The sequence below is a fragment of the Nicotiana tabacum genome, chromosome 24 (genome assembly GCF_000715075.1).
Source record: "Nicotiana tabacum cultivar K326 chromosome 24, ASM71507v2, whole genome shotgun sequence".
Classification (NCBI taxonomy): domain Eukaryota; kingdom Viridiplantae; phylum Streptophyta; class Magnoliopsida; order Solanales; family Solanaceae; genus Nicotiana; species Nicotiana tabacum.
Window position 1 is genome coordinate 94822306 of NC_134103.1, and position 22454 is coordinate 94844759.

Sequence of the window (22454 nt, forward strand, 5' to 3'; positions counted from 1 at the left end):
TACAACTTAGACTTTTTTAAAGTAGTGATTCAAACACTTTTGTAGAAGCAAACATGCTACCCCATGCACTTGTACATGTCTTGTTGTATAATTATTAGGCAATGTAGCACTCCAAGAACCCGTTTGGATATAGATTTTGGCTATTTTTTTAAAAAAATAAAAATTAAAAATATTGTATGTTTATGGAATTTGATCAGTTTTAGATTTTGGGTAAAACAAAATTTTGTCCACTCAGAAATTTTCAACTTTTTTCAAGTAACACGCATATCTAAGAGCCCGTTTGGATTGACTTATTTTAAGTGCTTTTAAGCCAAAATACCTTTTAAGTCAACTTTAGCTTCCAAAAATTATTTTTCAACACAATTTCAGAAACTTTTTTTTCAAGTTTCAACCAAATCTATGTGCAAACGCTAGCTAATTAGGCTTTTATTTTTATTTTTTATTAGAACCTTCTGGTCAAATGTGTTACTTTTTTCACTTTAAGAGTTATTTCCAGAAGTTATAGGCAGTAGTCTAATTTGTCCAGTCCACTTATCTCTTAACTGCGACTAGGATTCAAATTTTCAGCAAAGGCTTTTATTATTCTCAAGAAATTGGAAATTAGCATAATTATCAACAACATTCTATTCAAATTCAATGATTTTTAGCAAGAGAAATGTATAAAAGCTTTCGCCACCTTGGCACCTAAGTACGTAGCCTAGCTACTGAAAGTATAAAAACTTTTGCACTGCAGGTCGATATCAGAACTATTATGAATATATATCGGGTTAGGGACAAGCCATATATCATACCAAATTAAAACAAGAGCAATAACATACAACATAAGTATATGATCTCTCTCTGTATAAAAGTCAAATTTTTTATGAAACTAATTTTTATACTACATTATAATATCTGTTTTCTATAATAGCATTTCGCTATAACAATCAAAAAAATTCGAAAAAAACGAGGTTGTTATAAAGAAGTTTGATTGTACACAAATGGAGTCTTAAGGAAATCAAATACAAGTGTACTAAAATTAACCAAATACAAGTGTACTAAAATTTAAATGATTGTTGTTTTCCAAGCTAAAAACCACAAGTAAACAGATAGGATATGACATTCCTCTGATTTACACTCTCTTGGTATCGCAATCAATTAATTTTCTAAAGACAAGAACGAATTGTAGGGGAAAAACTAATAACATCTAATTGTCGCTCATGCAGATAGATGTAATTAAATATTATTTACTAAACGAACACCTTGAAGACTACGTTAGCTGAATATTTCTGCTAAGCACAAATATTAACCAAAAAAATCATGCTTTAGTTAAGTGGTGTGGATTTGTTTTAATTCTCTTGTCAAGATTACTTGGGTTCACTGTCAACTGCGTCTACGAACAATAGCTTTATTAGCCTGGGCCGAACCATGGCCAATTCCAAAAGCATATTCTACTCGTTATTGTTGAAATAATAGCATGGGCTAGCCAATTTTCGGACTGATAATTGAAATATAGCCAGTATTTGCAAAGTCATTAAAAAATAGCCACTATTTTGCTGCAACACGGACCGGTCCAGCATAATATACTGGAGATTGGTGCACCTTGTATGAATTTCCAACATATTATGCTGGAACTCCAACATGTGTATGAACTTCGAGCATATTATGTTGGAACTCCAGCACACGGAAAGTTCCAGCATAATATACTAGAGATTGGAGCACCTGTGTATGAACTTCGTATGTTATGCTGGAACTCCAGTATATTATGCTGGAAGTTTACATGTAAAAAATTCAAACTCCAGTATATTATGCTGGAATATTTTCCAGATTTTGAACAGTGTTTTCGTTCAGAGTTATCCTTACATGAAAAGTGGCTAAATTTTGATTACTTTTGAAAATTGGGCTATTTTTGACGACCAGCTGTAAATCTGGAATTTTTTTCGGATTTTGAACAATATTTTCGTTCAAATTTATCTTTACATGAAATGTGGCTAAATTTCGATTACTTTTGAAACTGTGGCTATTTTTTAATTACCACTTGTTAATCTGGCTATTTTTAAAAATTTTCCGTTATTGTTCGGTATAAATGATACCGGGAAAAAAAACATAAATAGCCAGCCCATTAGTCTTTACAACTCATCCTAGCCCTAAAAACTAGTTTACATTAAATGACCCTAAAATTGTCACGACCTGAAATTTCCACCGTCGGGACCGTGATGGAGCATAATATTTCACTTACTAGGCAAGCCAACTTTAGAGAATTCATTAAACCAATTCTTATCCCATTCAGTAAATAACATCAAATTAACTAAGGTGAAATATAATGAGTGCAGAGTAATATAAAAACTGCATTAATTAATATCACCCGGATCTGGAGTCACAGTTCACGAGCATTCTAGAATTCACTACAAGTAATAGTCTGAGAGAAATACAACTGTTTGAATGAAAGAAATAGTAAAATAAAAAAGATAAACGGGGACTTCAAGGTCTGTGAACGCCGACAGATCTACCTTGAGTCTCCGGATAGCGGGTCCAACAGCTAAAGTCTCGATCAATCCGAGCCGGTACCAAAATCTGTATAGAAAGTGCAGAGTGCAGTATCAGTACAACCGACCTTGTGTACAGGTAAGTGTCGAGCCTAACCTCGATGAAGTAGAGACGAGACTAAGGCAAGGCACCTACAAATCAACATGTACAGTTTAACAACAAATAACAGTCATGAAGAATTAGATAGAAGATATCGGGAGGGGGAAACATGCTGGGGGAAATACGAGATAAAGAACTACAGCAAAATGATAACTGGAACAACCAATATATTATGAATCAACAGGAACATGAATACAGTAAAGGAAAAATGCATGGCATCACCCTTAGTGATTTTACTCTTAACCTCACCATAAAAATCAATAGAAATGGCACGGCATCACCCTTCGTGCATTAACTCTCATATCATGGCACGACATCGCCCTTCGTGCATTAACACTCACAATATGGCACGGCATCACCCATCGTGCTTTTACACTCATAATATGGCACGACATCACCCTTCGTGCATTAACACTCACATCATGGCACTGCATCACCCTTCATGCATTAACACTCACAATATGGCACGGCATCACCCTTCGTGCATTAACACTCTCCCTTACCATAATGCAATACATAAATAATAACAGGGAGATAGAATAGCAAGTACAAGCCTTACTTCAACATTTGGTTCCACAATATCAATCTTAACTTTGAAATAAATTCTCAATTATCACCAGAAAATCCGTAAATATGATAAGAACGGTCAATTTAACAATATTAGTATAAACACGTAGCAATTAGGCATAGGAAAGAGACAATATAAGAAAAACGGGAGAAACAGGGAAAACATGTAAATTGGCGGCGCATAAGTACTCGTCAGCTCACATATACGCCGCTCACATGAATTTCACATAACAAATAGTCTGGGTTCCTAATTCCCTCAAGTGAGGGTTAGACACAACACTTACCTTGCTCCGAAGGCCACTTAATACTCAATCACAACTTTTAATCCACCTCCAAATCACTCGTATCTATTAAAAAATGACTCAATAATATCAATTATTGCTAAAGAAATTAATTACATTGCATAAATTAAATTTCCCAAATTTTCCTCCAAAAAATAAAAAATTGACCTCGTACCCACTTGGTCAAAACTCGAGGTTCGGACCAAAATCTTTTTACCCATTCATCCCCGAGTCCGAATATATAATTGGTTTTGGAATCCGACTTCAAATTGAGGCCTAAACCCCCAAATTTCTGAAATTTCTAGTTTCTACCCTAACCCCTAATTCTACCATGAAACTCAAGATTTTAGGTTGATAATTTATAAAATGTAATGGGTAATTGAAAAAAAATGATTTAGAATCACTTACCAACACTTTGAGGAAGAAAATAACTCTTGAAAATCGCCTCTAGTCCGTTTGATTTTTGAGAAAAATAAATTTATGGCTAAATCCCGTGTTTGGATTCTAAGTGCTGGGCGAGAGTGTGCATCGCGTTCGCGAGGCCACTGTCGCATTCGCGAAGAGCAGAGCTGCCAAAACTTCGCGTTCGCGAGACCTTGCTCGCGTTCGTGATGGTTACTCCTCCCTGGCCTTTGCGTTCGCGAGACGATGCTCGCGTTCGCGAAGAAGAATCACTGACTCTCCCCCAGGTGTGCCTTACACTACACGTTCGTAAGGAGCTGGTCGCGTTCGCGAAGGGTAACGCCCCCATCGTTTCGCGTTCGCGACCAAGCCTTCGCGTCCGCGAAGAGAAAAGTTCAAGCTGACCAGTTTACTCTTAGCGTTCGTGAGAGTACCTTCGCGAACGCGAAGACGGACATGCAAGAACACCAGAATCTGGAGAAAACCAGATTTTCCAAAGTCCAAACATCTTGTGGCCTATCCGAAACTCACCCGAGCCCTCGGGGCTCCAAACCAAACATGCGCACAAGTCTTAAAACATCATACGAACTTACTCGCGTAATCAAATTGCCAAAATAACACCTAAAACTATGAATTTAGCACCAAATAATATGAAATTCTCAAAAACACTTTAAAATTCCTATCTTCTCAACTAGACGTCTGAATCACGTCAAATTAATTTCGTTTCTCACCAAATTTCACAGACAAGTCTTAAATAGTATAATAAACCTGTACCGGGATCCAACACCAAAATACGGACTCGGTACTAACAATGCCAAACATCAATCAATTCTTAAAAATAATAGATTTTCAGACTTTTTATTTTCATCAAAAATTCGTAACTCGAGTTGGGGACCTTCAAATTCGATTCCGGGCATACGCCCATGTCCCATAATTCAATACGGACCCATTGAGACCGTCAAAATATGGATCCGAACCCGTTTACCAAAAATATTGATCGAAGTCAACTAAAATCAACTTTTAAGGTAAAAATTCTTATTTTCATCAATTTTCAACATAAAAGTTTTCCAAAAATACGCCCGGACTGTGCAATAAAATCAAGGAGGGTAGGAATGAGATTTATAAGGATTAAGAGCGCATAATCGAGTTCTAAAACTGTAACGACCCGGCCAATCGTTCCGAGAGTTTTAGCCATGTTTCCCCATTCTTGCTTCTTTATGTGTTGTTCAGTGGTGTTGAGTTGTATCGAGTTGGTAGGTTTGGGTCCGGAGTAGTTTTGGAGTAAAATGAATACTTAGTCTCTTAGTTACAAAGTTAAGTTAGAAAAGTCAATCGGAAGTTGACTTACGAGTAAATAAATTCGGATGTGGATTTTTATGATTCGATTAGCTTCGTTGGGTGATTTTAGACTTAGGAGTGTGTCCGAAATATAATTTAGAGGTCCGTGGTAGAATTAGGCTTGAATTGGCGAAAATTAAAAGTTTAGAAGTTCTTAGGCTTGAATCTGAGGTTGATTTGGTGTTTTGGTGTTGTTTTGGGTGTTCCGAAGGTTTGACTAAGTTCGGGTAGTGATATATGACTTGTTGGAATTATTGGTTGAGGTCCCGAGGGCCTCGGGTGAGTTTCGGATAGATTTGGGTTGTGTTGTGCTCGTTTTGCTTATGTTTCGACACCGTTTCTTCAAGAATAAATGATATCATATTGAACCAATAAGCTCCGATTTCTTTTTTTATTGAAGCATTAGATCCGCATTGTAATTACGGACCCGTTTCAAAAAGAATCATCGAATTTGGACATCGTATGAGGATTTTATGGTCATTTTACTAAGAATTAGATTGCCAGCTTTTTCATATTAATTACGAAATTACCACTGACGGTGTATTTAAAAATCTGCACTATTTACAAATATTAAAACATACATATCTCCTTCATTTTCTGAGTTATGAAATTTACCTGTTTATTTCTGTTTATTTTTAAATTGTGAAAATAAATAATTGGACTGTTTTACTTAGCTCGTCACTACTGCTCAGTTCCTTAGTTATTTCTGTTACTACTGAGTCGGTTGTACTCATACTACACCCTGCACTTTATGTGCAGATCCAGGTGAGTTAGAGCGCGACGATCGTTGAGTTCAAGCCGGCTATCTGTGGAGATTGCAAAGTAGTTGCTAGCGTCCGCATGACCTTGTTACTCCTTTTGTCATTTCTTCTTTTGGACAGTTAGACAGTTTATATATCTTAGTTTATAGTTTTAGACGCTCGTGACTTAGTGACACCCCGATGTTTGGGGCTCGCTTCCGTATTTTTCTATATTATATTTAGAGTTGATTTAGTTTATGAAAAATTTAAATATTGAAATGTTTTATTAAATTCTTATAATCGGTTTAGTAGTAATATTTTGCAAAGTAGGTTTGCATTGTAATATGATAGGTGCCATCACGTCCATGTTTAGATTTTGGATCGTGACAAAAATATAAGATGACCTTTTAGGTCATCACAAAAATAGGTAGATATACCAAATAGGAGCGTCGGATAAAAATCGCTGTATAACAAAAAATAGGCGAAAAGTTCGCTCCCTACAATTACGTGGATACTGAGTGGAAAGCAAATAAAAAAAGAAAACATTCCCTACATGTGACTAGTCGTGCGTGTGTATACCCATATGCAGGTGTGTCTAATTTTTTTATTATATGCAACATGTATTTCCCTTTACTTGTATAATTTGTGGATAATTTTTTTTACCTTGTGTATAAATGTGATAGATGAATATTTTAGATCTTGCATATTGATTATTCATTCATCATTGAATAATGAATGTATAGATGTATATAGCCATGTTTGTACGTGTACCATATATAATTCATGTGTAGATGTGTGTAAAATTTATATTATGTGCTATATGTGTTTTCCTTTGCATGTATAATTTATGGATAAATCTGTTTAATCCGTGTATAAATGCAATAATTGTATATTTATTCGAGCTTGCAGATTCAATATTCATTTGTCATTGAATAAAAATGTGTAGTTGTATAACTCTGTTTGCACGTATAATGTGTGCAGTGTAAATTTTTTATATAAAAGCAGATTCATTACTGCTTTGTTTTATATGTATAAATTGCATATATTGAAAATAAACCGATTGATAAGACATAAAGCGTATCATCATATTTGACTACGAAGGAAGGAACTCGAAGTGAAAGGGCACCATCTTGTTGTGCAGCAGGAAAACAATCCCAAAAAAAGATAAATAAAATTATAACTAAAACTCAAGTACTAGCAACGCTACTTCATCTTCAAATTTCTCCGATTGATTAACAATCATTTAACCTTCGACTAAATTATCTTCTTGTTTCGCCCGTCCGTCATCCCACAACAGTGCGCTAGACCTTTTTCGTATATTGTTAATATCATAACCAACTTTTAGAAATAGAAATCTTCACTTTAATGGGAACATAAACCTTCACTTCAATAAGAGATATTGAGCAAACACGAGGGAATGAAGGGAGAGAGAAACCAAATTTTTTACTTCGCTACGCTCAGAGAGAGACCAAAATAGAAAATAAACGAGACCTTTTTTGTTGGGTATCATATTCGTATATTTTCATATAGGTGCCTTATCCCCTATAATCCCTAAAATTAAGTGATTTCAAATTACAATCCCTCAGTTACGGCTAACTTGTCAACTAGCTTAACTAGCTAAAAAAAGTAAAAAGGATGTGTACGACGTTTAAAATGAGTTATAAAAATAAAATGGGTTTATTTAGAGTTTATAACTTATATGAGCTACTAGTTCAGTTAATTGTTCAATGATACAATCGAGCCGTTTTGAGCACTCATATTTAAAATGTACTAATTTTAGAGTACAAGCGTTGCGTGTGTACTTCATGTCAATGAGTAAAATATTTGCAAAAACTATACAAATATTATTAACATATGTAATTGAGTTATAAATAAAACTTAAAAAAATACAAGTTCTTGAAAATGATGGATATTGATAATATATAGCAAACTTAATAAAGAAAAAATTATGTACGTCACATAAAAGTATTCTAATGTCTTATCATAACTTTGGTATATAAGATGTGCATTTGCTTTAATGGCTTAAACATAACAGAATAATATGTTGACTCGTACTCAAATATATTTTGTATCAATATTATGTTCTTCATGGCCTTAAAATATATTCCATTTGCTCAAGTACATAATATAAATTTCATCTTATTCCTTAATGGAACTCAAACTGAAAAATCTAAAAAATAAAAAAAGACTCCATATTAGTAGGTTTAACTCTCATACGAAGAATTTAATTAGATGGGTATTGTTTAAACCCAACTAAATGTGTTTCTAGAAAAAATAATTATCATAAAAACTAAGGTATAAAATCAATATTTATTATTATCTTAACCAACGTAAAAGTATCGTAATGTAATATATTTGCCAAAAGGCATATAAATCTATTAACTTTTCATGTAAATTTTAATGGGCATTCAGATAAATCACTACAATAGTGTTTGCAATATTTTTTTTTTATCTGTATATACATTTTTTATTTTTTGAATTATAGTTAGCTAATTAAAAGCTATTTATTGATAATATTTGGTGATACTATACTTGAATTCAATTGATTGGATATTATCTCTCTTAATTCACGAATAATATTGCTGAAATATGATTTATTTTATTATTTGGTTTGCTTTATCATGAGAGTCTTACTATTAATACTGATTTGTCACAAGTTTTATAGTTATATCATTAATTAAAGGTAATCATGAGTCAAAATACACACGAAGTATTAAAAGACAACAAAAACCTAAAACCAAGGAATTCGTTTTTAAAATTTCAAAACTAAATTCAAAATAAAATGCATAGTTAATGGCGTTTGGATCTTTTGATTTAAATTTTAAATAATAAACATATTCTTTGTCCCTCAAGTGAGTTTCTACTTCCACGTCCATGTAACGATCCGATCGGTCGTTTTGAGTATCACAACCATGTTTCCCTATTTACTACTCAATTTATGTCTTACAATTTATTTATGACATATCGGGTTAGTTGGTTCGGGTCCGGAGGAATTTCGGAGTGAAATGAGACACTTAGTCTCATATTTGAAAACTTAAGTTGGAAAAGTTGATCGGATATTGATTTATGTGTAAACGACCTCGGAATTTAATTTTGTTGATTCCAATAGCTCCGTATGGTGATTTTGGACTTAGGAGCGTATCCGGAAAATATTTTGGAGGTCCGTAGTGGAATTAGGCTTGAAATGCCGAAAGTTGAATTTTTGGAAAGTTTGACCAGGGGGTTGACTTTTTGATATCGAGGTCGAAATCTGATTCTGGAAATTGGAACAACTTCGTTATGTCATTTATGACTTGTGTGCAAAATTTGAAGTCATTCCGGATTGATTTGATGTATTTCGGCATAAGATATAGAACTTAAAATTTCAAAGTTTACTAATCTCGAATTGGGGCATGATTTGTTGTTTTAGCGTTGTTTGATGTGATTTGAGGCTTCAACTAAGTTCGTATGATGTTTTAGGTCTTGGTTGTATATTTGGTTGAGGTCCCGAGGGGGATCGGGTGAGTTTCGGGGTGCTTTCGAACCATTTCTAGGCCATTTTTAGTTGTTGGTTTTTGGCCACAGAGGTATGCATCGCGATCGCGGACAAATGGTCGCGATCGCGAAGAGCAATTTTGTTGTTTGGGCACTATGAATCACGATCGCTGAAGCCTTTTCACGATCACGTAGAGGGAAATCCTACTGCACTGACCCGATTTTGGAAGCTTATATCTCGCAATCTATAAGGAATTTGGAGATGATCCAAAACTTAAATTGTAGCCCTTGATGTCTAGTTTTGATAAAGGTAAACCATTTATGATTTGGAGTTGTGTACAAAAAGTTATGGTAGATACACTATAGGCTGTCTAGGAAGAGTTTAAAAATCTTTGTTGCACACGTCTGACTTTAGAAGCTTATATCTAGAAATCTATAAGGAATTGGGAGTTGAGCAACAAATGAAAATTATAGCCCTGTGTGTCTAGTTTTCGAAAAATTAAACCATTTATAATTTGAAGTTTTTTACAAAAGGTTATGACCATTATACTAGAGGTTGTCTGGAAGAGTTGGGGGAGTTTGTTCTTCGCGATCGCGATTGGTTTTCCGCAATGGCGAATAGCAATTTTGGGGATGAAAATTTTTGTGTTTCGCGATCGCGAAGAGTAAATGCCTGGACAAAAGATATATTTTGAGGTTTCGGCCATTTTAACACATTTGGAGCTATGGAGCTCGGATTGAAGCGATTTTCACCATATGGATTGAGGTAAGTGATTCTTACTCGATTTTGGTTAAATTACACGAATCTATTATTGTTTTTATTAACAAATTAGTGTTTTGGGTTGAAAATAGTAGAAAACGTCATAGACTTTAATTGAGGATTTGAAGGCCGAGTTGTGGTCGAATTTGAGTAATTTTGGTATGGTTAGACTCGTGGTTGAATCGGGGTTCGGATTTTGTAAGTTTTATCAGATTCCGATACGTGGGTCCCACAGGTAATTTTTGGGGCGTAATTTCGGATTTTGTAAAAATATTAGTATTTTGATATGTAATTAATTCCTATAATTTTTGTAGGCTGAATCAAATTAATTGTGACTAGATTCGATCCGTTTGGAAGTTGATACGCGCAAAATAACTCTGAAGGAGACTCTGTTAGTTGCGGATCGTAATATAGAATGCAGCTCATCTATGTTCCCATAATTATTAACCACACCTCTATGCCCACAAGGCCGCTATACATATATGTACCTACACAATAAAATGTGCAGCAAGTGTAGTACGAGTACGAAAATAAAGTGTACCCAATAAGTATCAAGCCTAATCTCGAAGTGGTAGAGACGAGATAGCCGAGTTTGACACTCACTATAGGTCAATAATAATAATTGGAATACATTATAATTATTCAAATCAGCATGGTTCACAGAGTTAACAATAATTTTATTCAATTAGAAAAAATAATAAAAATCCTTCAAATGTAATAATTTTCCAATTTATTTATTTAAATCATGCAATTTCAATAAAACTTCCAATTTATCAAATAGCTTTACAAGTTGCAATTCAATTTCAATAAATTTTCAATTTATCAATTAAATCTCATTTACAGGAATAACAATTAATTCCTTAACAAGCAAGAATAATAATTCATTAAATTCCAAGAATTTTCTAATTTATCAATTAGCTTCGCAAGCTGAAATAAATTATTAAAGTATCGTGTAATTATTATTATTAAGAACGATTCCTGTCGAGGACGTACGACCCGATCCAGAATGTTGTGTACATTGCCGAGGGACGTGCGGCGCGATCCATAGATGCATCTATCCTGCCGAGGCGTTCGGCCAGCTCCACAAGAAAGGAGGATATTTTCTTATGTACCTCCGGAAGGAGAGTATATTTATTATGAGATAAATTCGGGAGGAGAACAATTTTTTTTAACAATTAATTGATTTAAACAGAAAATCAAGCATAAGAGATTTCCATCCTTTAATAATTTTATCTAATAATTCACAATATATATATATATATATATATGTATATATATCAAATAATATTAATTAAACAAAGAATACAATTTACACAAGTAATTCATGCTTTGAGTCTTAAACTACCCGGACTTTAGCATTAATAGTAGCTACACACGGACTCTCGTCACCTCGTGCATACGTAGCCCCCACAATTAGCAACAATTATTTAATTTTAATCACCTATGAGGTAATTTTCCCCAAACAAGATTAGACAAGAGACTTACCTTGTCTCAATGCCCACTTCCGATCACGATGTCGTGTAAAAACTTCAATTAGATGCCGAAAAATCCAAAACTATCCAAAAGTTATATAAAATAATTAATATATATTCAATAAATTCGAAATTCATCGATTAAATAAATTACCCTATCCAAAATGGTAAAATTTCTAAAATTCACCCCGGGCCCATGTGCTCGGATTCTGGAAATTTTCACATGAAAACGTTACCCATAATCTCAAGAAATCAAATATATCATTTCTATCCAATTCCATAACCATTTTCGTGGTGAAAAATCAAAAATACCAATTTCTAGGTTTTTCTTCAAAACTCCAAATTTTCACAAATTTTCATGTCTAAATCCATGTATAAACCTTGTATTTAACTCACAACTAGTAGGAATCACTTACCTCATGGTTGATGCTGGAAAGGGTGCTCAAAAATAGTCCCCAAAATCGGCTCCCATGAAGAAATGGAGTAGAAATGAGTCCAAACCCCGTCTTTAACAGAACACTGCCCAGAATCGTTCTTTTTCGCGTTCGCGACAAATGCCTCGCGTTCGCGAAGGCCAAATGCTCTTGCCCCAGTATTTCCCCTTCGTGTTCGCGTGACCAGTGTCTTGTTCGCGAAGGCCTATCCATGTAAGGCATCGTGTTCGCGTTCAAGCCATCGCGTTCGTGTAGGCCAGATAGCCTTAGGCCCGTCTCCTCCTTTCTTCTACGCGTTCGTGATTGACCCTTTGTGTTCGCGTAGTTTCCTCAGTCAATCCCTCCGCGTTCGCGAACTAAACCTCGCATTCACGAAGACCGAAACCCAGCGGCCTTAAAACTCCTCTTCGCGTTCGCGACCCACTGATCGCGTTCGCGAAGCACAAGATAGCAGCCACCATTTTCCTTCTTCGCGGACGCGGGACTCCCTTTGTGTTCGTGAAGAACAAAACCAGAACCAGCAAACCAGCAATAACTTTTCATCCAAATTTGATCCGAAACTACCCCAAAACACATTCGAGATCCCGGGACCCCGTCCAATTATACCAACCTATCCCAAAACACAACACGAACTCGCTCGAGGCCTCAAATCGCATCAAACAAAATCAAAACCATGAATTGCACATCGATTCAAGCCTAATAAACTATTGAACTTCTAACTCCCACATCCGATGCCGAAACCTATCAAATCAAGTCCGATTGACCTCAAATTTTACACACAAGTCATAATTGATATTTCGGACCTGCTCCAACTTCCAGAATAGGAATTCGACCCCGATATCAAAAAGTCAACTCCCCGGTCAAACTTCCAAACTTAAATTCTTGTTTTAGCCATTTCAAGCCTAATTTCACTATGGACTTCCAAATAAAATTCTGATCACGCTCTTAAGTCCATAATCACCATACGAAGCTGTTGGAATTATCAAAATTCTATTCCGGGGTCGTTTGCACATACTTCGACATCCTGTCACTATTTGAACTTAATTGTTTTAATTGTTTCATCAAAATTCTATATCTCGGGCTAGGGACCTCGGAATTTGATTCCGGGTATACGCCCAAGTCCCAAATCACGATACGGACCTACCGAAACTATCAAAACACTGATCCGAGTCCGTTTGCTTAAAATATTGACCAAAGTCAAACTTGGCCTTTTAAGGCTAACTTAAGGAACCAAGTGTTTCGATTTCAACCCGAACACTTCCAAATTCCGAACCAACCATCCCCGCAAGTCATAAATCAATAAAAGCACATTCGGGGAGTTTTATTTTAGGGAACGGGGTTCTAAAAGTTAAAATGACCGGTTGGGTTATTACATTCTCTCCCACTTAAATATACGTTCGTCCTCGAACGTGCTAAGGACTGTTCCTGAATTGTACAAAATCATTTTTTTAACACCTCGTGCACCTACCCGTGCTACCACACCCAGTTGAGCACATTAACTCGAGCCAATCTGAAGATTCTCCCCTTTATCTTGGTAAATAAGTCTTAGAGCCAAATTCTAACATCCAGAATTTTTCACCATGCCAGTTTCCAACTTATGAGCACCGTATCAATCACTACACGATGCACTAATACAGGATTGCATACCTTGGTTGAATTTAAACCATGCACCACACCATTCGCATGCCCATAATAACATACTCGATAACAATAGTCAAGATTCCACGAATCTGGTGCCCACAACACATCTCATGATACATATAAGTCATGTTCGAACTCTCGCAATGCTTCCATGATGGAAGAAATGTGTAGGAATTCATAACCAACTGCCGAGTCAATAATTTACTGAGTTTCTCCTTCTGACAAGGACCATTATCTCATTCTGAACTGGGTAGCGATGTTTATTGTTTAATATACCTTATATAAATCTAATTGCACTGATTTCAGGTCCAATAGTCTCATCTCACCCAGTATAAAATACACAGGAAATAGGTCGCCTTAAACCCTGACTAAGGCCTCGTATGACGCCAACAATACGCCAACATGCTACAAACTGGAATGTGATACATAAGGAAAAATGAACTAACTAGACAACTAAAAAGGTGTCATGAACCTTCCTTAGAAAACGGGACATAAAACACACAAAATAGAATATAGGGGACTGTACTCAACATCACACTGTTACGGCATGCAACCCGATCCAAACAACATACCCATGGTGGCGTGCCACCCGATCCGCATAAAAAGAATCTATAAGAAAATACTTACCGAGCTAGAATGCTCATTACTACAAAATATCCGAATATCGGACACAAGCACGCTTAGTACATAATATCATCCCTGGAAGGATTGACAGTGCCATACGCTACAAAAATCAAGCACAACTAAGGTGCGATATATGATCTGAATCTCGAGAGCCATCCTGCTCACATAACACTATCGCTACGCGGAACCTCATAACATAAGAAATTTATCAAGTCGTTTCATAACTCACACGGCACAATATAGTATTACATGAACTAACCAACGATGAAATGACATCCAACGTCCGAATACTCCTCCATAGGGAGCTTTCATGCTGAAATGAACACATCCGGCCTGATATAGAGCTCGTATTCATATTTAAATCCATCCACAAACCTCTAGCCGATTCTGATCACACCGTACTAGGCTAATAACCTTTCAAGGATCCATAATAACCCATTTTCCCATAACATACAATAATAGCTATCGTAACCGGAACAATACTTCCACAGTCGACAACCAAATGAACCGAGCGCCCTCCAGGCATAAATTCTTGAATCAGCGATATTACCACAATCTTCATATTTGGTTTCAATCTTCACTCAATCAAGTGACTACATGTCACTCTTACACAATCTTTCCGTGAGACACGCTCCCACGACCTTCCGCACCAGGTAACAAGTCTGCACATCCATGCTACCGGTTACACTAATGTTGTAAAGCATATCAAGAATCCACAAATCAATACACAAGGTCTCTTACACCTGACATTGACCTTAGATGATGCCAAAAATAATACCATCTTACTTTAAACATCTAAATCCCTTTCCTGCTCATCCGAGCTTATGACATCCTTGTCAACACCGAACCAAAATCTTAAATCCTCAACTTTCGAATCCCATGCTACTTAGTGCACTTAACCATGCCAATGCGCAGGATTACAAGAATTCCATCATAACTCCCGAATCACTAATAGGGTAAACACTTCAACACGTGACTGAATTCTCATATCCGTAGAAAATACCGGCCTCAAGTAGTGGTCTAAACCACCATAACTCTTCTGGGATCCCTCTACACATAACATGTCATAATATTTGAATTCCTACAAATAAAATCAATTACGGCGGCCGTCAATCCTCGCACATACCGCCACAAATCACATGAATAATTCAATACGCTGAAGGATATGATCGTTTCCACCATCGTGCCAATTCAACCATTGTTAGCCGATCCATTTTTTCTCAATTTAATCTCAACTTGCTTTAGAAATAATAATAGCTCCACTAATTATATCACGAACTCAAATCCGCACTCATCCCAAGTGACCTTATTTCACGAGACCACGCTATTTCAAAACCCACTAATCATCTCATATCCCTCCTTATGCGCACATTCACATCTTCAATTGATACACCCATTCTGATACTTCTTTTATGAATCTGAAGTTATTTTCTTCCGTTTCTCTATTGCTACACCACAACCTGAAGATAACGCAGAGTACTCCGAACCCCGTTTCATAATCTGTTGTAAAAGCTCGATACTCAACCATACTACGGACTCGAGATCCTTAGGCACCGTACTTTAAATTTTTGAATCCACTAGGACCGTTATTGAGAGTCACTTGCTCTGGCTTGTTCCCAAGCATGATCAATTCCAAGGCCCTGCTAGCACATGGACACTTTATCAAGGAAACATCTGACTATTTCACTTTCCCGTGCATTACATCTACACGAAGCATAAACTCTGAGTCTTCCAAAAACTTGAATATGAATTAATAAGGCCAAATATGGCACACATTCCCCAAATACTTTGCTCAAATTACCACTGATGTTTTCTTTCCTTAGTTGCAATGACCCACCAATACACCGATAACCAGAAACTGCACAAGTTGACATTACGCAATCCAACCATAGACGGTGGGGCTCTCCCACTTAGCTTGAAGCTACAATTGCAAAATTCTAGAATCCACCGAGATTCTTTCTTCATCGTTGAGATGATCCTGCACACGCAACTTGCCAAATTGTTTTTCTTTTTGAAATTCTTCTATTAACCTTTAATAAATACTCCGAACCACTAGCCACATTTACATATTAAATCTCTTACCGAGTAGCCAGTAGAATTCTTTGCAGAAGCTTCGTCAATACCACGCATCCGCTAACCTGCTCACAGGAGATAATCCACCTATGTAAATTACATGCCGACATATTCCAACACCGTTGTACTGGGTGCAAATACTACGAAATCAGTAGATCATCCTGAGTCCGAGCTCATTCATCAGCTGCACCAGTCTGTTCACTCCTCATGAACGTCAACTAAAGGTGTGACAATACATTCTAATCCAAAGTCATGTTGTATCATTCTTCATATCAAGCAACTCCCTCCTGTTGTATCCAATCTTCCTTAATATAGCAGCTAATATTACAACTTAAGTCCGTAGACCTAGTCACTGTCCATCCTAAATCCCAAATCACTTCAAACTTTCCTCAAGTCATGTAGTTATCCTACCACGTAACTCATATGCTACCTTGCCACTCTTCTTTAAGCAACTACTCAACTTCTGTTTCTTACACTTGGCCTCCTAGGAACTTAACCACCACAAGACACCTTCCACATGCCCTTTCTCATCCTTCGCTACCCAGTTGTTGCCTTAACTAAAAATCTGTCTCTGTAGCACTTGAACCAATTGCTCGTTACCAGCTTTAAACCCTTCTAACGATCATCCTTCTCGAGACATCAACACTAGAAACGCTGCTTCGATCCTGAATCACTGCACACCGCGATCTCTAACGACTGTTTCCCCTATACAAATTCCTAACACCCCGTCGTGAAGGCAAGTTGAAGAAAACCATAACACCGGTGAACCTTAACGCATTTTACAAGGCGATGATACCACATCAAAATTGAGAATTCTACCACACTCAAAAATATCAAGCTTCGTTACTCCATCAACCCTAAATCTGAACATTCATAGTTCGATTGTCTTTTCTCTGCTGGAATTAAAACATGGAACCTCTGAATCATATACTGAGAAAACCCTTCTTTCAAGTCGTTTACTGCCCTGACACATAGACAGGCATTCTACCATTATATAAACACTATGCGATAACAACGCATGAATCGTCATAAAAATCAATGTCAAATCTCAAAACCTTAGGTAGTATTGATACTGAACTGAAACGATAGAGCGGCCTTCCACAAGGCGATGACAATAGCCCAATTAATTACACAGGGAGAAGCATCCCGCGCTACATCTGTAGTACCATTAAAACTTTCCTCGATCCCCAATTTATAACAAGTGCTTCACTTCGCATAAGATTGAATCGGAATAAAATGTAGGCGTAAGCCTCAAAGGAATCGAATCGCACGATGAGGAATCAAAAAGGAAAGTATTCCTAACAGCCCCGTAGCCTCTCGAAGATAAGCACAGACGTCTCTGTACCGATCCGCAAGACTCTACTAGACTTTCTTATGACTTGTGAGACCTAAGTGAACCTAGTGCTCTGATACCATGTTGTCACGACCCAAAATCCAATTAAAGGCCGTGATGGTGCCGGGCACCACTATCAGGCAAGCCAACCATACTCAATTAACTTAATTACCCATTTTAGTATTTTTGAAATAAAAATTTCTTCAATGAAATTGTAAAGATAAAACTCATAGAGTAAATAATAAATATTTTTAGCAACTAAATTTTTAAACAATTCACAACCATTCCCAAAATCCGGTGTCACAAGTGCATGAGCATTTACTAGGGAATTAAAAATAAAATATAGCATCTGTCCAGAATATAAATTAGACAGAAAAATATAATAACTCTGAAGGAGACTCTGTTAATTGCGGATCATAATATAGAATGCAGCTCACCTATGTCCCCACAATTATTAACCATATCTCTGCGCCCACAAGGCCGCTATACATATATGTACATGCACAATAAAATGTGCAGCAAGTACAGTATGAGTACGAAAACAACGTGTACCCAATAAGTATCAAGCCTAATCTCGAAGTGGTAGAGACGAGATAGCCGACTTTGACACTCACTATGGGTCAATAATAATAATTGGAATACATTGTAATTATTCAAATCAGCATGGTTCACAGAGTTAACAATAATTTTATTTAATTAGCAGAAATAATAAAAATCCTTCAAATGTAACAATTTTCCAATTTATTTCTTTAAATCATGCAATTTCAATAAAACTTCTAATTTATCAAATAGCTTTATAAGCTGCAATTCAATTTCAATAAATTTTTAATTTATCAATTAAATCTCATTTACATGAATAACAATTAATTTCTTAACAAGCAAGAATAATAATTCATTAAATTCCAAGGATTTTCCAATTTATCAATTAGCTTCGCAAGCTGAAATAAATTATTAAAGTATCGCGTAATTATTATTATTATTAAGCACGATTTCTGTCGAGGACGTACGACCCGATCCAGAATGTCGTGTACACTGCCGAGGGACGTGCGGCGCGATCCATAGATGCATATATCCTGCCGAGGCATTCGGCCCGCTCCACAAGAAAGGAGGACATTTTCTTATGTACCTCCGAAAGGAGAGTATATTTATTATGAGATAAATCCGGGAGGAGAACAATTTCTTTTAACAATTAATTGATTTAAACAGAAAATCAAGCATAAGAGATTTTCATCCTTTAATATTTTTATCTAACAATTCACAATATATATATATATATATATATATATATATATATATATATATATATATATATATATATATATCAAATAATATTAATTAAATAAAGAATACAATTTACACAAGTAATTCATGCTTTGAGTCTTAAACTACCCGGACTTTAGCATTAATAGTAGCTACGCACGGACTCTCGTTACCTCGTGCATATGTAGCCCCCACAATTAGCAATAATTATTTAATTTTAATCACCTATGAGGTAATTTCTCCCTCACAAGATTAGACAAGAGACTTACCTTGTCTTGCTGCCCACTTCCGATCATGATGTCGTGTAAAAACTTCAATTAGATGCCGAAAAATCCAAAACTATCTAAAAGTTATATAAAACAATTAATATATGTTCAATAAATTCGAAATTCATCTATTAAATAAATTATCCTATCCAAAATGGTAAAATTCCTATAATTCACCCCGGGCCCACGTGCTTGGATTCTGAAAATTTTCGGATGAAAACGTTACGCATAATCTCAAGAAATCAAATATATCATTTCTATCCAATTCCATAACCATTTTCGTGGTGAAAAATCAAAAATACCAATTTCTAGGCTTTTCTTCAAAACTCCAAATTTTCATGTCTAAATCCATGTATAAACCTTGTATTTAACTCACAACTAGTAGAAATCACTTACCTCATGGTTGATGGTGGAAAGGGTGCTCAGAAATCGTCCCCAAAATCGGCTCCCATGAAGAAATGGAGTAGAAATGAGTCCAACTCCCGTCTTTAACAGAACACTGCCCAGAACCGTTCTTTTTCGCATTCGCGACAAATGCCTCGCGTTCGCGAAGGCCAAATGTTCCTGCCCCAGTATTTCCTATTCGCGTTCGCGTGACCAGTGTCGCGTTCGCGAAGGCCTGTCCATGCAAGGCATCGCGTTCGCGTTCAAGCCATCGCGTTCGCGTAGGCCAAATAGCCTTTGGCCTGTCTCCTCCTTTCTTCTACGCATTCACGATTGACCCTTCGCGTTCGCGTAGTTTCCTCAGTCAATCCCTCCGCGTTCGCGATCTACACCTCGCGTTTGCGAAGGCCAAAACCCAGCGGCCTTAAAACTCCTCTTCGCATTCGCGACCCACTGATTGCATTCGCGAAGCATAAGATAGCAGCCACCATTTTCCTTCTTCGCGGATGCGGGACTCCCTTCGCGTTCGCGAAGAACAAAACCAGAACCAGCAAACCAGTAGCAGCTTTTCATCCAAATTTGATCCGAAACTACCCAAAACACATTCGAGGCCCCCGGGACCCCGTCCAATTATACCATCCTATCCCAAAATACAACACGAACTCGCTCGAGGCCTTAAATCGCATCAAACAATATCAAAATCATGAGTTGCGCATCGATTCAAGCCTAATAAACTATTGAACTTCTAACTCCCACATCCGATGCCGAAACCTATCAAATCAAGTCCGATTGACCTCAAATTTTGCACACAAGTCATAATTGACATTTCGGACCTGCTCCAACTTCCGAAATTGGAATCCGACCCCGATATCAAAAAGTTAACTCCCCGGTCAAACTTCCAAACTTAAATTCTTGTTTTAGCCATTTCAACCCTAATTTCACTACGGACTTTCAAATAAAATTCCGATCATGCTCTTAAGTCCAAAATCACCATACGGAGCTGTTGGAATTATCAAAATTCTATTTCGGGGTCGTTTGCACATAATTCGATATCCGATCACTATTTGAACTTAAATATTTTAATTGTTTTATCAAAATTTCATATCTCGGGTTAGTTACCTCGGAATTTGATTTCGGGTTTACGTCCAAGTCCCAAATCACGATACGAACCTACAAAAACTGTCAAAATACTGATCCGAGTCCGTTTGCTCAAAATGTTGACCAAAGTCAAACTTGATCTTTTAAGGCTAACTTAAGGAACTAAGTATTCTGATTTCAACCCGAACACTTCCAAATTCTGAACCAACCATCCCCGCAAGTCATAAATCAATAAAAACACATTCAGGGAGTTTTATTTTAGAGAACGGGATTCTAAAGTTAAAATGACCGATTGGGTCATTACAACCGGGGTGAAATAAAAAGCTCTCATTCAGATTCGAACTCAACCTCTACTTACTAAGTAGGTGGTCTAACCAACTAAGCTACAAGAGTTTGTTGCTCTTTTATTTCAGCTCAAAATAATTAATTTCTTATTTTCAGTAATACGAGTATATTTGCTATAAACTTAAATATAGCTACGAATGGTAAATACAGAGTATGTTTATTATGTCGCATAATTTTTACATTTTGAAAACTGTTTACAGTTTAGTTAGTTTTCGTAAATATCGGGCTACTCATGTTGATCCTTCTTATTATTCTTCTTTGGACCTTTGGGGTGATGATTTGAAGTTACTCTCGACGAGTGCATTCGAAGTTCATAAGGTCGGAAGTTGAGCATATTTCATTTGTAGTCGGCCGATGGAAACTATTATCATCCGCTAGCCATGAATTAATTCATATAATTTATAGTCCCAAACAAATTATAATAGCTAGCCTAAATTTGTTCAAATACGATAGATTTTGTTGACATCGAGCCGTTTTAATCATCCACTAATGATATGCAAAATCAATTTTTTTATTGACAAAACTACCGCTTATGGTATTTAATCTTTGAAAACAATACATTTTCATGTAATTTTAGGTACCTAACTTTTTCTGACTATCAAAAAATTATGTAAATTATTTTTAATTTTTGTTGTTGTTGGCTCTTAATTGGCTAAATAAAAGCAGTCAGACATCTTCAAAGTAATATATCCTTATTGTTATGGTTTTCGTTTCATGGGTTTATTTATTTATTTAATACACAATAATATGTTCTTCACTCTTTAAATCAAATACTCCTTTACATACAAAAAACGTAAATGCACATTCAAATAAATACTATATAATAGATATAAATTGTCAATAACTATCATCATTATAATTTTTAACACAATATTAAATTCTAGAAAATCTTTCATATATACATTTTACTACATCACTATGTAGTAAAATGTACGATACACTTCATATATACAAAATTTATACATTGTAGAACAGTCTATACACTTTGGATACACAAAAGCGCTCGGGATATATTAATGATATATTATGGATACATTACAAGATGCACGATACACTCTATATACAAATTTTATGCAATGTATATACTAAATAGACTGTCACTATACAAAAAATATACTAAAATAGACAGTCACTATACAATTTATATATAATATACTGTCACTATACAAAATATATGCAAAATAGACTGTCACTATACAAAAACATACAAAATAGACTGTCACTATACAATTTATATATACTAGACTGTCATTATACAAAATATATACTAAATAGACTGTCACTATACAAAAGAACATACAAAATAGACTGTCACTATACAAAAAATATACAAAATA